General features: G+C 50.0%; 1 protein-coding gene across 1 annotated transcript in view; it reads right to left on the bottom strand.

The window, feature by feature from the left end:
* LOC147022287 (uncharacterized) overlaps window positions 1–6,886 on the bottom strand; it is a 47,803-nt gene extending 40,917 nt beyond the window's left edge. Inside the window, exon 1 of the transcript XR_015061170.1 lies at window positions 6,767–6,886. The gene's annotated coding sequence lies outside the window, so the exon portion shown is untranslated. The remainder of the gene's footprint in view (window positions 1–6,766) is intronic.
* Window positions 6,887–16,425: the final 9,539 nt, after the last annotated feature.

The raw sequence follows: 16,425 nt of genomic DNA, 5'->3' as shown, positions 1-16,425 counted from the left end.
TGTAAACCTGTACTAACCTGTTCCATGGTCGGGTTGTCGGCGACTAAACCGTCTCCCCCACCAGGTTTTCTGGTGAGGAGGGTGTTTGGATATGGACACCCAGCAGGATTAAAAACAAAACCTGTCAAAGGGCGGAGGAGCTCCTTGTGAGCCAACGGCCATCCATATCTAGTGCCCAACTGTGTCTGCGGACGTCCTCCTGCAGTTGGGTCACTTCTTATTAGGAGGTTGGTGGCAGGATTTGCACTCCGGCCACCGTAAAACCCTTCATTCCGCAAAACGCAAAACGCAAAAAAATCTGAAAACCCACTCCGTGGGAGTACCTCCTGTGCAGCTTCCCTTCGCAGGGCAGCTCACCGGATGATGAGATTGGGGCAAAGCCTTCGGGACCCCCAATCTTTGATAGGAGGGAAACCACGGGGTAACATCCCTGGGTCAGATTGCGGGAGAGTGTGTCGGAGTGGTGCTGAGGTGTCGTCCACCAGACGGCGGTCTCCTTGGGTTAACCTGAGGCGGTCCCTTCGGGTGGGTGCCTGGAATGTCCTATCCCTAAGAGAGGATGATCACCTGTCTCTGTTATCATCTGAGCTCAAGCGTTTGGACATCGGGATTGCAGCTCTCTCTGAGGTTCGGAGACCGGATTGCGGCGAGATAATGGTGGGTGGTTAAACCTACTATTGGTCTGGTCGCTCTGATGGTTACCATACCTAAGGAGTTGCTGTAGCTGTGTCCAATAAGCTGACCCCAATGATAATTGAGGTAACCGGTCAACGAGCGTATTATGAGATTAAGGATTCGTCACTCCTTAGGTGTCATTTCCCTGGTCTCTGTTTATGCTCCGACTGAGGCGAGTGATCTCACCGTGAAGGATGCATTCTACGCCACACTCGAGTCTGTGGTTGATCAGTGCCCCAGACGAGATACACTTCTAGTCTTGGGGGATTTCAATGCATCGAATGGAACTGATAGGGATGGTTATGAGGTGTGTGTTGGTCCCCATGCGTCAGGAACTATGAACCAGAATAGCACTAAGTTCCTTGACTTTGCAAGAATTCATGGACTTAGGGTGGCTGGTTCATGGTTTCAGCGCCCACAAGCTCATCGCTGGACTTGGTATTCCAACGCTGGTGGTGTGGCAAAGGAGATTGACCATGTCTTCATTGACGGTCGTTGGAGGATGATCCAGAACTGCAGGGTCTACCGGAGTGCTCAGTTCCTCAATACTGACCACAGGCTTGTTGTAGCAACTCTAAAGCTGCACCTTAAATCCTGGAGAATGGTACCATCCCAGCCGAGGCTGGATGTTGCCAAGCTCAGGGATGAGAGAGTAGCTGAGGAGTTTGCGAACAGGCTGAGTGGACACTTGGGGGGTCTGGGTGCTTTGGAGGGTCCTGAAGAGTTGTGGAGCGCCTTCAAGACCACCGTCCTTGATGTTGCAGGTGGATGCCTTGGAGCTCACCGCAGGGCAAAGAAGAATTTTGTCTCTCAAGGGACACTGGATACCATTGACCAGAGTCGCAGGGCCAGGCTGAATGGCAGAGCTGAGCTGTTCAGGGAGCTGAGGCGTAAAACTGTACGTGCACTGAGGGTGGACAAGGAGGCCTATGTGCGAGGAATCTGTGAGGGGGTAGAGCATCACCTGTGGACAGGTGATTCTCATCCCGCTTACAGGGGAATTCGTGTATTACGTTCATCCAAGCCCATCCCTCGGAGCACTACAGTTCGAGCAGAGAGTGGTAGGCTCTTGACAGAGGAGTCTGAAGTGAAGGCCCGCTGGGCCGGTTACTTTGAGCGGTTGTACCAGGCTGATCCCCCAACTGTCGAGTTGGACGTCAAGGGTGTTACAATCCCTGTTGCTGACCCTCGAATCAACTGTGGTCCACCTACGCTTGTGGAAACACGGGCTGCGGTGAACCAGTTGAAACGGGGCAAAGCTCCAGGGATCTGTGGCATCCATGCCGAACTTCTCAAGGCTGGTGGAAATGCTGCACTCGTGTCGTTGCATGCCGTTTTGTGCTCTGCCTGGAACACAGGCATCATCCCAACTGACTGCAAGAGGGGCCTTGTTGTCCCTCTCTGGAAAGGGAAGGGTGATCGCCAAGACTGCAACAACTACCGAGGGGTGACGCTGCTCTCAGTGCCGGGCAAGGTCTTTGCTCGGATAATTCTCCATAGGGTTCGCCACCATCTGCTTGAGCACCAGCGTCCAGAGCAGTCAGGCTTTACACCAAAGAGGTCAACGATTGACCGTATCCTTGCACTTCGTGTCCTCACCGAACGCAGTCGAGAGTTTCGGCAGGGGCTACTTGCAGCCTATGTTGATCTCTGTAAAGCGTTCGATTCAGTGAATCGGGACGTCCTCTGGAGGATTCTTGGTCTTCGTGGGGTGCCACCAAAACTGATCGATCTGATGTCTGAACTCTACTCTGGTACTGAGAGTGCTGTGAAGTGTGGTGGTACCATCTCTGACTTATTTCCAGTTGTTACTGGAGTTCGTCAGGGATGTGTACTTGCCCCCACACTTTTCAGCTCTTGTATGGACTAGATTCTAGGGAGGATGTCGGAGAGATCAAGTTGCGGTGCGTCATTTGGGAATGTCAAGATCTCGGACCTTGACTTTGCAGATGATGCAGTCATCTTTGCGGAGACTTTAGACATCCTCTTGGGGGCCCTCAAGGTGCTGAATGAGGAGTCGGAGCCGTTGGGATTACAGGTTTCTTGGGTCAAAACTAAGATCCAGGCTTTCGGTGACATCTTGGATGCTGCTGTCCTGTCTGTGTCTGTTTGTGGTGAGGATGTTGAGGTCGTGGAGAGATTCACTTACCTTGGCAGTGATATTCATGTCTCTGCTGGCTGCGAGTCAGAGGTCAATAGACGTCTGGGTCGGGCCTGGAGAGTCATGGATTCACTGGATCATGGGGTGTGGCGCTGCCGGTACCTGTGCGGGAGGACGAAAGTCCGAGTCTTCAGGTCCTTGGTACTTCCAGTCTTGCTCTATGGGTGCGAGACTTGGACTCTGACCAAGGATCTGAGACGGAGACTTAATTCCTTTGGTACCAGGTCTCTTCGGAGAATCCTTGGCTATCGCTGGTCGGATTTTGTGTCCAACGAGCGGTTGCTGAGAGAGACTCGGATGAGATTTGTTACCTGCATAGTCCGTGAGCGTCAGTTGCGGCTGTATGGACATGTGGCTCGTTTTCCTGACTCTGATCCTGCTCACCAGATTCTCTCAGCGAGGGAGTCTCATGAGTGGAGGAGGCCAGTGGGTCGACCACGTGCCTCATGGTTGCAACAGGTTGACCATCATCTCAAGGAGATGGGGATGGGCCTGGCATCTGCCTGGGGGATGGCCAGACGGAGGCCCCTGGAGTACCAGCGGAAAGTGGACGCAGCGACATGCTGTTCTGGCACATGCTCCCATACCTGACCTGACCATATTCCATGAGCCCGATTTGAATTCCGGAACACATTTATGGTAAACCACTCCAAAATTGCCACTCTTTCGTGTCGATGCAGAAAATTGTGTTGTCGATTCAAATTACAGACTTTTGTACTGGCAACGACAGGTTAAAAGTGTCCGGCGAGCAAAACTTAGTCAGTGTAAACACACACATGCAGCACATGCACAAAAAGCCTCACACATCCTTTCAAAAGTCCCGTGTTTACTGCAAGCAAGAACAACAACAACAACAACAACAACAACAACAACAACAACAACAACAACAACAACAACAAGAACAACAAAACATCCGGATCATTAAAATGACGAAAATAAATCTCAAACATCTTGCGTCCAGCATGCATGAAATTATTTTCATGCTGGGCCTTTTGCTGAGCCTGCAGCTCGATAAAAATCACCGCACACATTAGTGGTATCTCGTCGTAATACCTATTACACGTGTGCGTGTGCATGCACTGCTTCGTTTAGAGAGTGTTCAATGACTGTGCTCACTCTCTCGAACTTTGACTTGACAGTGGTGGTGCATTTGATCGCTACCTAAAACTATTTCATGGCTCCTTCTCCATCGCACATACGTAGATCGGACACCAGCGTGTAAAGCGTCATGGTGCCCACTCTTTGCTGGCTGAACTTGTGGACATTATGCTACTAAAGTGCCACTAGTTGTGGTACTGCACTGTGAAAATGTTGATTAATTTTGGATAGTTCCGTGCAAAATGGCCCATTTTCTCCAACAGCTTGGAATCTGCTCCGTGAATTGGGGTGTGGCCATCACATTTTGGGGCGTGGTCATCCTGCTGGTACCTGTGGGTGGCTGCGACCCCCCCCCCCCCCGTGCAGGCATCAATATGAAGAAAATGAAGTGCACTATTATTGCTCACATTATAATTAATCCTTGCTTATGACAAAGTCGAATTGAATGAGTCATTTTATCTACATCGGTCATGAACATTGAAAATAAATCCTGTGTGACCACTGCAACTTATTCATTCATGTTGGTTGTCTTTGTTAATTGCATTCATTTGATCCAGATTTTCATGTGTAGTTTGACAAAAAGACAATGGGTGCACACTGTTCTCCCAGATAACTTTAAAACATGTCTGTTGCTGCTCAAGTCTACTTAAACAAAATTGTGCACAAGTCTTCCCCTTCCATATGCAACACATGGCTGCAAGGAGCACAATTGGCCGAGGAGGGGCGCGGCTGTACCGCTAATGTCGCGTCCCTTGCAGGTGAGAGCAGGGATTTTGAATTTGGTCGTGGTGCCAACGACAGCTCACCTATCCTTTGTAAAGGAAACCATGGGATCTTTAAGGTCCACTGATCAATGCTGGCAGAGGGGATGCCCAGTTTAATGTCCGTCTGAGGAATGACATACACATCGATGCCTCGCCCTGCCTGCCAGACACCAGGTTGACAGTTTGTAGCTGGGCCGAGATTCAACCACAGGCTAAACGTCTCAGAGGAAAGTGTGCATATCTCTCGGGCCTGTAGTCCTAAACCATCCTGCCAGCCCTGTGCATATATGTGACGTCATCAAGTGATGCTAAATTGTGACTCATAGTTATTTTAAGTCCGGCCCTGAAGGCATGAAATTTGCTTGATTTTCGAGGTCGAACCTGTGATTCCTCTGCTGCAGATGTTGCACTGGATTATGGCAAATATTACAAGAAAGTACTTGCATTGCATTCCACATTTTAAGTACACCTGTGCTTTACACCTCTTCACGAACAAAAATGGCATTGAACATGTGATTGTTCTTCAACAGGTGGAGTTTGTGGACGAGCTTCCAAACACGATCACTGGAAAAATTATTCGGGCCAAGTTGAGGAAACAGGAATGGGGTGTTGAGGGAGGAAGCAATGAGAATAACTGATGTTCTGTCCTTGCATGCAATTGTGGATTGCTGTCATGACCTAACTCTAAAACATGGATTTGGCTTCTTGATTTTCCATCTAAGCTGGGATTTTCTTTTTTTGTGAAAAGTTAGATTAAAATGTATAATGGCGTCACTTGAGTGAGAGTTATTATCTGGAGTAGAACAAATAATGAAGACACACCATGTGACACGATCTGTCAACACATTGGAATTCCTTGGTAAAGGCTCGATAAACTCAAGTGTCTGAAGGTGATCTATCATGCATCCTCCTCCTCCTCCTCCTTCTAATCCCACTGCACACCTGTATCAACCACTCCCAACTTTCATCCTTCACTGCGTATGAGGGCACTTTGAACAAAATTATTTTCTCAGGCACACAAAACCTAAATGGTTCTTTTGAAAGGCACTTTACCAGAGTATCTATGAATGAGTACATTATGTGGATCGTAGTTTGTGGGTGAAAGAGCAATTGATGGAGCAATTGTGAAAGCGCCTGGTTTATAATGTGTGATTCCCAAATCCCAGTCTCAATTTGATCCCACTGAAATTTTTTCTTCCAATACACTCGTCAACCTTTTCTCTTTTTCTTGGGTCTCAGGTAAGGCACAGGTTAAAGGACATTTCCGTGATGGCCTCGTGTTTTTTTCATCCTGATAATTAATCAATATCCCACATTCCTCACCAATTTCATCAACCTCATTTTGGGTCTGCTCTGCGGCTTAGGATTTTAACTTTGTCTCGTTTCATAGTTTTGTTTGTTCTGGGTCCATAGAAAGATTACCAAGATATAGATACACTTCTCCAGGAATCCTGGTGATTTCTATTCGTTCGGATGTAGCACAAGGCTGTGGGGTAGCATCATTGATTGAGAGCACGGCTATGCCGCTGATGCAGTACACTGTGTCGGATAAGGCAGGAATTTGGAACTGGCGATAGCTTGCCTACTCTTCGCGAAAGATACCATGGGATATTTAACATCCACCAATGAATGCTAGCAGACAGGATTCCCATTTAAAGTCCATCCGAGGGACAGCACACACATTGATGAATCGCCCTGCCTGTAAAAACAGTTCATAGCTTGGTCAGGATTCAAACCCATGCTAGCCAACTTAGAAATGAGTGCGCGTACCTATAGGCCATCCTGTCAGCCCTATCCTCTCTGTTATTATGGTATGACTCTTTGCTCACTCCCTCATTACTTACAAAGGGATATTAAATCTAAAACTTATTTTGTGCGTGAGAATAAGGCAGCAAAACAAGTCACGGCATGGACATGATAGCAAGTGAAAGATGATGGAGGCTTAAGAATTTTCAACAATGTTTGCTGAACCTATGATAACCATGTCTTCAACAAATTAGAGATATCAAAAGAGTTTCAATGCAGTTGTATTATTCCTTTTCCAAAAAAGGTGGCAGAAGAGGTTCACCTTTGTGTGGTGGCTCCGACTTCAAAAAGAAGCAGATGATCCCCATCATCCTCCCCGCTGCAGTCCCACTATGGAAAAGCTCCAGACGGTGGATTCGAGTGATGGTGCAAAGCCGTGTTCCTGGGGATTACATTACATTCTTTCAATTTTTTTCTGATAGAGGTTTGGGTGTCTACACTTGCTGGAGACATTGAACCCAACCCTGGTTCACCCATCTATATCTGCCCTGGATGCAACCTAAAATCCCCAACCATCACTCCTCCATTCTCTGCACTAGATGTAACAGATGGCTCCAGATCAAATGTACAACCCCAGCTTTGTACAAAGATTACAGCTTGCAATGGACCTGTGGCTGTCCGATACAACACCTCCCGGCAGTCCTTCATTCTACCCACAATCACAAAGGAATCAATTCAACAAGAACATTCCAGAGCGCAACATAAGTGGGATTTCAAAACAAAATAACAGAACTCCAATTTTTTTTTTATCAACAAACACAATATGGATGTGGCACTCATTCAAGAGACTAAACTTAGCAATGTCTACAAATCCTCTCACATCTTCCCAAACTACTCTTTCATCAGAAAGGATCGACCAGAAAATAGAGGTGGTGAAGGGGTACTCACCCTCATCCACAAAACATAATATTCTTGAACACAACTTCAGACACCCTCCATCTGCTTCCTAATGACAATGCCATCCAAAATCACCTGCAGAAGAATAAAAACTTGGAAAATTCAGAGAAACAATATCAACAATTACATACTCCCACCGAACTCGTACCTTCCAGGATACCAACCTCATCTTAGCAATCCACAAAATATCCCGGACTTGATAATCGGAGGGGACCTCAATGCAAAAGACCCCTGCTGGTTAACCAACAAAAACCAAGATACAAGAGGTACACTAATTCCAGAACAGTAATACCATTTAACTATCCTCAATGATCACCACTTGCCCACTGGACTCCCTCTCCAACTACCAGGACTCTCCCACAACCCCTGATATAACTTGAGATCCTCTCCGATACTCAAGACTACCATATCTTGGCACACTGTTTCTGACCTTTCTTCGGATCACCTACCCATCATAATCATTCATCAATTGAACCCGAAATCCATTCGTAATGATCACAGAAGAACATGAATTCCATTCAATTAAATAGATACAGCGGTGAAACATTTAAACAAAATAGAAACCGAGCTGTATCGAAAAAATTTATCCCAAAAGGCCACATTCTAAATTTCAATCCCAACTTCACAACAGAAAAAAAAGATAATTAAACAATCAAATACTCTCAAACAAAAGGAAAACCTCAACCTTCATGACGAAGAGCAAATTAGTACCTCAAACAACACAATTACCACACTCATCAACAGCCAAAAACAGAAAAATTGGGGAACAAGTAATCGGCAGTCTCGAACATAAAACACCGACAGACTATATCAAACATGCACAACCCATGCAACAAGATGGTAAAGTGTACATCTATCAATAATAATAAATATGTCAGTGTGTGTGTGCGCGCACGAGTGTGTGTGTCAGCCAGGGTGTCTCCTCCAGAACTCCAACACCATGAAACCTAGGAGTTTGCATGGAGGGTGAGAATGGGATAAATAAACACTTTTTTTTTAGCAGTCAGAATTGCTGCGAAGATGAATTTTGCGTTTATAAATTTTTAAATTCTGCTTGGGTGAAAACATTCTAGAGCGAATCACATTTCAGCTGGAACTAGAATGGACAGCCTGGTGTTGGCGTAGTGGTTAGGGTAGTGGCTTGGGATCCAAAATGTCCTGAGTTCAAGCCCCGTTGGCCACTTGAATTAATACACACCAGGAGGTTGACTCAGCCTGTCATCCTTCCGAGGTAGGCGAAGTGACCACCAGTTGTACTGGGCCCAGTGTATGCCCCGGTTAGAATAGGTGTACCATATCTCTGTGTCATAAGAGGCGACCAGGGTTGCGTCATGAAGGGCATCCGGTGTAAAACCTGTGCCAAATCATTATGCGGATCATAACGGATGATCCGCTGTGGCGACCCTTAATGGGAGAAGCCGAAAGAAGGAGATTTTATTATATTGTTGCGAATTCGCGCCCGCCGGCGTGCGAGCGGCCACGTAACTCGAATCGTGGCACGTCGCCCACCGGACGGACAATTCCGTCGTGACCCTCTCGGACTAACGCCGGGAACTAGTCACGGGTGGGCCTTTCGGCCTCACCACGATCGTGCCAATCGGCCCTCCCGCGTGGGATAGGGTTGTTCGCCAAATTCGACCTACCTAAGTACCCACACGGAGGGTAGACCGGGCGATCGCACCTCGCCGCAGGTCGACCCCAGACACGGGCCACTTAAGCGACCCATTCCGTACTATCGGGATAACTGAGCGGTGTTATTGTCAACCTCGACGGTTCCGATTAATTATCGGGCGTATTTAGCCCACTACCAACCCTTTACGTGAAGTAAGATTGAGATTCAATTAAAGAAAAGACGAAGCGAAATGGGAAAGACAGTTCAACATAAGGCACATTTATTCCACGGCAAACGGAAAGCACACATATACAATTACAACAATTATGCACCAAAAGCAAATGTAACAAAAGGAACACAACAATGCAGATCTACTACCGACTACGCGAGCACACGGCAACACTTACACAGTTTTACTTTACAGACGGCGCCAACAACACATATACTCCAAAGCAAAAGAAAAGGGCCACCCTCAAATACAAGGGGGCAGACGGGCCTGGGGGTGCGAGACCGGGTAGAGCCTACCCGTCTTGTGATGAGCCGCAAAATGGCGGCGGTGCCCCGACTCCGCGCTCCTACGTGGGTTTCGTTGGCACTGCTTGGAATGGGGTGGGAACGGGGCCCCCTTTTCGCACTATCTCAGCGCGGGGGGAAACAGGGGGGTTTGTTGATGCTCTGGGGAAAGAGGATAGCTGGCTTGCTTGGGTCCCGCGACGAGCGACTCCACTGCGACCTCGACCGCGTTCCTGGCTTCCCCTCTCTGCAGCTCCCCGACAGACTCAGAACCCCGACAGACCGACTCTCCTCCAGACCCGTCTTGACTGCTGCTGCCACACTCCGCCGCCGCCACACCTCTCCAACTCGCCCGAGCCCAAAACAAAAAACTGACTGAATTCGCCCCGCGCTCGGCGCTTTATAGTACAGCAGGAGAATCCATATGCAAATTTCCGGATCAGGATGACCTCGGGGGCGGAGCCACGCTCGCCCATTGGACGGAGGAAAAGTGGGCGTGAACCTCCCCTGATCCTCGAATTTGGATATATCGATTCTACTCCGACGCGCATGGAGGCGGGGCCATATCGCCCCGCGCTTAATGATTGGACGGATTGGAAGTGCCGTGCATCATTCCTGATCCAACTTCCCCTCGGAAAGGCCGCTTTTTGCACCCGCGGCTCAGCGCGCGTCCCACACGAGGCCAGGACAGCCTGACGCTCGGTGCCCACAAGCGGTGCGGGAATGTCCGCATAAGGAGGGGAGGTGAAGGTGGTGGAGGGTCTATTGTGGCGGTGATGGCCATGGCGACGCTTGGAATGGCGGTGATGCGATGTTTACGGGAGCGAGCCGTGACAGTAAAGGTCGTGGCTGTTGGCGTTGTTGTTGTTGTGAAGCGGCGTTGCGGTCGGTGGTTGTTGTGTGATGGCGGTTGAGACGTGGTTGGCTCAAAATAAAGATAGAACAGAAAAACGGATATCTTTAAGGGTCGCAGCCCGAATGAATCACATTTATTCCCTCTAAACAACGGGTTTGGGACTAACTACACATGTACTTACAGAGATATCTCACCTACGGGACCTGAATGGTGGTTTGCGAATTTCCTCAACCACAACACTACCCCCTCCCCTTTTTACAGACTCGTCCCGAGTCGTCAAATTTTCGTGTGCCATCATGTGTAGTTCTCCCCTAGTACGTTTTACCTACGGATCCCTGAGTGCGACATTCATGGTATTCGTGTCCCCAAAATAAATAACCTGAGGGCTGAGTAACTAACTAAACAAACCCACTCACACGGACGACTTAAATAAAATTGCCGGCGCGAAGACAGACATGCCGGGGGCGCACTCATATGTACAGTACATCTTAACCTTAACTTACAAATTTTACACTAAACCATGGCCCAGGATCAATGGACTCTGCAAAAAGAAAGCAGTTAGCAGGGAGCCAGGCTGCTCGCATGCAGTCTCTGGCTCATGCAATGCAGGTGACAGGGAACATGGCCGGCTGCTCACACGCAGTCCAAGGCCTCCCCTTTTTGAACTGAACACAGTGAACCACAACGGTGCATGGGCTGCACAAACGCAGTATCCGTGCCAACTCAAGTGGCACACGCAATGAGCACAACGGATGGATGGATGGATGGATTAATGAATGAATGGATTGATGCAAACACGGTGCACGGGCCGCCACTGCAGGCCCGTGTTGTAGCTGCCAACAGGGCAGTTCTTGCAGCTTGCAAACTGTTGCTTTCTGATCCTGGCGCACATGGCAATGAACAAGGGGGGGGGGGCAAAGCAAAATTGAACGGGGCTGGTGAACATGGGGCAGTGGGCATGGCATGGCAAAAGCAGCAGGCAAACAAAGCCTGCAGAACCAGGCCGCTGCAGGCAAACACAGCCGGCAGATGAACTGGCCGGCACAGGCCTTGCAGAAAACAGCTGCAGACGTTCCAGCCGGCACAGACCTTGCATCAATACAACAGCTGCCGATGAAGTGGACCGGCCTTTGCCTTGCAGTGAAGGTTGGTGGAGGGAGTGCGGTGGTGCTGGCCACTCAGAAGGCGGGCTCGGACCTACCCTACGGTCTCCCTCCCACCTATCCCCTTTGCCTGTCACTGTCCATACCCACTCCCTTAATTTGTAAAACCCAATTTAGCCCCAACTAATTTTTTTTGTTTTATTTTTATTTTTACTTCCCCACTATAATTCGTCCCCTAACCCGCTTTATCGTCCTTGTTCGGCTAACCTATCCTGTCACCTAGCCTTCTCCCAACCCCTACGTTCCCTTCCCGGAGGGGAATGAGGGATGGCTAGCGTCCTGTGTCGAGGCCCAACGAAGCCTCAGAATGGCCTCCCCAGAGTTCAGCGATCTATAACACAAAGTGGGTCCAGCGGCCCACAACGAGAGCGAGGGGATGGATGGTGCGGAGGGGTACACTTCCTATTCTACCCTATCCATTGAACTGTTAAACTACCCCGGGGCTTTCAACAAGCGCCTCTCGCTTAAACTATTGGTTCTAACAACCCAGATTGCCGTCGCCTGTGTTGATGTCCTCTCAAATTTCGGGCCTTGCCCCCCAATTTTCTTCCCGTGCCCTCACACGGTCTCATGGCTGGGACGCGTGGCTCCCCTTGGCAGGCACGACCCTCTGCCGATCCTCCTACGATGGCACCCCCGGGCACTACACTGCCTCTGAGCCTACCAGCTCCCTAAACACTGGGGAGTGCCCCCCATGGCACCTCCCCTGAAACGCACACGTGGCAGGCTGGCTTCCCGGGCCCTTTCCGAGGGTCACCCGTGCCCACAACACTGCCCACGCGGCTAACGGTGCCCCGGGCCCCCGCACCAAGCGGGCGCACACATGCCCACTACGCTATCCCGGCCCCCCATGGGCCCTTGGCCTACTACGGCCGACTAGCCTGGTGCCCGGGGTACCCACTCAGCGATACTCACCTTTCGCAGCCACGTTCCCAGCCCATCAACAAGGCTCCTGCACCCCTCCAAATGGGTATCGAGCCTACTTTCCCACCAACAACAAAACGACCTCCATTTTGTAAATTTGACTAACCCCCCAACTCACTCTAAACTGACCCTGGGGTCCCTTGGGCGGGAGTCTCTCCTCCCCCCAATCACTCATCGCACCATGCATTCCCCATTCGCTCCACTTACACAGACCCGCTGGCCTCACTCACCCAACATGTACTCACCTCACAACCCACAACTCTTCAACACACACACCGCTGAACACTGCCATCCTTCTAACTACATCCCCTAACTAACTCGTGCTCCCACGTCGTCCCTTACACTATAGCACGTTCCATTTAACACTACGTAGCGAAGCTACGTCCCCTCTACACATTCACAGTCTGTCACTGACTTCTAAATAAAATAAAAAAAACCATTCCCCAACCTAAATCTGGCTACAATCCCTCTAACTAATCCATTCCACGGACTCCATGAGGACTTACCCCTGCCCCATAAAGTCGGTCTAACTAAGCTAACCCTTCCCCCTTACTAGTTTCATCCTGTGCCCAGGAAGGGGATCTTCCACCCCTTGCCCGGGAATCCTGTTCACCCGAAAGCGAGGCTTGCTGTTTTTTTTTTCCCCTCGCGCAGCACCAGCGCAGTAACTCGCAACCTGCGCACCAGCGTGGCAATTCACAGCCGCGCACCTGTGGCGTGACGTCATGGCAGCTGTTCGCGTCCCTCGTCCCTCTTGGACGGTACCATCAGGCAGGGATTCACCCTCCTGCCGGATTCCCCTACGATGCAGCCATGACGTCACCGTGCGCATACAAAAACACAAGCCCCACGTCTCGAGGGGTTCCCCACGCGAACACGTGCTCTGCCCGTTGGAGCTTCACACACACGCTCGCGTGGAGAACCCGTCCGGTCCAAATCCGTTTACCTGCCTAAACTTTGTCCGTCCGCGGGATCGGCAAATCCACCGCGTGCGTTTCCGGACCGGGACTCACTCCCGCAAGCGAGCACGTGGGGGCCTCGTGCGTTGCACAGCACGGACCTCGCGCTCGCTGCTGGGTGAACCCGGCGCGGTGCGCAAAACATCTACAGCCGCTACCCGGCTTTTGTCCCTCAATTATCGTTGTCGTCTCCATTCGACCCACGCACACCTGCGTGTTACGACGCTCACTCTCCATTCCATTACATTCGCACTGGGAGACGCGGCTGCATGCTCACGCATGCCGACCGACATCTCCCTCACATACCGCTCTCTCACACACACGGTCTCCCTTTCACTCGGCCGTTCACTCACGCATGCCGACCGACATCTCCCTCACATACCGCTCTCTCACACACACGGTCTCCCTTGCACTCGGCCGTTCACTCACGCATGCCGACCGACATCTCCCTCACATAACGCTCTCTCACACACACACGGTCTCTTTTGCACTCGGCCGTTCACTCACGCATGCCGACCGACATCTCCCTCACATACCGCTCTCTCACACACACGGTCTCCCTTGCACTCGGCCGTTCACTCACGCATGCCACCTCCCTCGCACACGTGGCTCCACTCACTCGCGGCCTTCCACTCACTCGTGCCATTTCCCTCACACAAACCATACCACTCACACACGCGGGGGCACTCGCCCGCGGTGCCTCATCCACACACGGCGTGCTGGGAAGCACGCACTCCAGCACACTCACCACCACACCACTCACACACGGGGAGGCACTCACACCTCGCACCACACACACCGGCACAACCACACTGGGGGTTCGTGTCCCCACTAGGGTTTCCGGGGCCTCAAAACCCCCCAAGCTCGACGTGCACCCGTTCGCAACACTCCTCCCCTCGACCTCGCTCGACACGACCGAACCCACCTGGTCGTGACTCGCCTCAAGGGGGCATACTCCCTCCCCTCGTTCCTGGAGGAGGCCATCCCGCTGCTCGCACCGGGTCCCTACACGTTCCGCGAGCTCACCCCCATTATCCTCCACTACCTCCGTGTGTGTGTACGTCTCTAACCCCGTCATTATCATGCAGTCTCTCCTCTATTGTTCCCGTCTCCCGTGTCTCTATTATTTCCGTCTCTTCCGTTATCTCCCTTGTCTCAACTATTATTTCCGTCTCTTCCCTTATCTCCCTCGTGCACGTCTCCGTCACCTTCACACTTCTCGCCCAACACGTCCCCCGAATTACTTTGTCACCCGCCTCCACCGCGGGCCTGACAGCCGTTGCACTCCCTCCCAGCTCGTTCGCTCCCACACGTGGAGTCGCCATTTTAAGCTCCCTGGTCACTGCCTTCATGCCCGCCTGCAGGCTTCGGCCCATGTTCTGCGTCTCACCCCGCAGTTCTTTCATTTCTTCCTTCAAATTCGCCTTCATTTCGTTTGTGTTTGTATCCATATTTTCGTTCATGCCTTTTATTTCGTTCGTGTTTGTATCCATTTTCGTTTTCACTTCGTTCATTTGCTTTTTCATGCCTTTTATTTCGATTTTTCATTTCATTTGTGTTTGTATCCATTCTCGCTGTCATTGCCGCCAGCATGGCCCATAGCTGGGCCATGTCGGGTGCGCTTGGGTGAGCCGATTCGGCAAGGATCGGGGGGTTTTGGCGGAGAGGGGGAGGGAGGTGTCATACACCGCGGCCGCCGCACCTATTTCGGGCTCTGGGTTCAGTTGGGCGAGTTCGTGTTCCTGCACAACCAACATTTCCTGCACGGGGATTTCATCCTGGACCATGGATTCTACACATTCTAAATCCATTTCCAATACCCCCGGCTCCCGCTCGCCTTGAGACGCCATCTTATTTCTCGTAAAGGGTTCATTTGAATCGCTCGTAATTTGGAGGGAATCGGGGGTCACTCCTCTCACCCCTGGACCGATTCCCCGTGAATTTAGCTGGAGGCGGGAGGGATTCGAATCCCACTCCCAGACAACAGTGTTGCCAGGAGGGGGATGGGTTTGTGTCCCACGACCTGACACCAGTGTTGCGAATTCGTATAGAAATGGGTTCCGTCCGTCCGTCCATCCATCCGTCCGTCTGTCACATTTCGTTTCCGGGGTTTAACTACAAATCCCCTCAAGATATATTTACTAAATTTGGTACACATATCAAGCAAGTGGTGAACTGGTGCCTTTTGATATTTTCTAATTGATAGGTTACATGGTTTGGCAGCCATGTTAGATTCAAGAAAATATTAAATAATGTTTTCTCTGGAATCACATAACCTAACAAAGCGAAAATTTGCAACTATCATCTTCCATCATGTCTGCATACGTAATAAAAATTATGACATCACAAGTCACATGGTTTGGCGGCCATATTGGATAGAAAAACACACCTCATCCGATTAACATGAAACTTCACACACGTATTTCACTGGAGGATTGGAGGCAGAATGTAAATTTATGATGTAATAGGTCACATGGTTCGTCAGCCATTTTGGATTGAAAATTAATAAATCTTTAAAATCTTCTTCTCCAGAACGGATGGACAGATTGAGGAAAAATTTCACATACACTTTCCTCAAGACATCCTTTCAGAAGTTTGTTAATTTCTAATACATAGGTCACATGGTTTGGCGGCCATATTGAATTTACCCTAAAACCTTCAAACATCTTCTTCTGCAGAACGGCTGGTCAGATCAAGGGGAAACTTCACATACATATTGCACACGCTTAGGGAATATAAGTTTGTTAATCCTCATTTACTATGGCGGGGAATATTGAAGACTTTGTCTTCAACGGATGCTAGTTGTGAAAGAAACTGGACTAAATTTGACAGGTATATTTTTGAGGTCACTCTGCAGGAATTAACTGAACCCAAAGTGCGATTCCGGCCCTTTGGGCCGAGAAATGGCCCTTTCAGCCAATTTTCTTTAAATTGTTATTAAAAATAAAAAAATTAAATGTGCTGGGCGATGCCCAACGCAAAATTAAATCGCAAATG

This window comes from Eptatretus burgeri, chromosome 8, assembly GCF_056783735.1.
Source record: "Eptatretus burgeri isolate ZD-2024b chromosome 8, Ebu_testis_v1, whole genome shotgun sequence".
Taxonomy (NCBI): Eukaryota; Metazoa; Chordata; class Myxini; order Myxiniformes; family Myxinidae; genus Eptatretus; species Eptatretus burgeri.
This window is presented reverse-complemented; position numbering and strand designations above follow the sequence as displayed.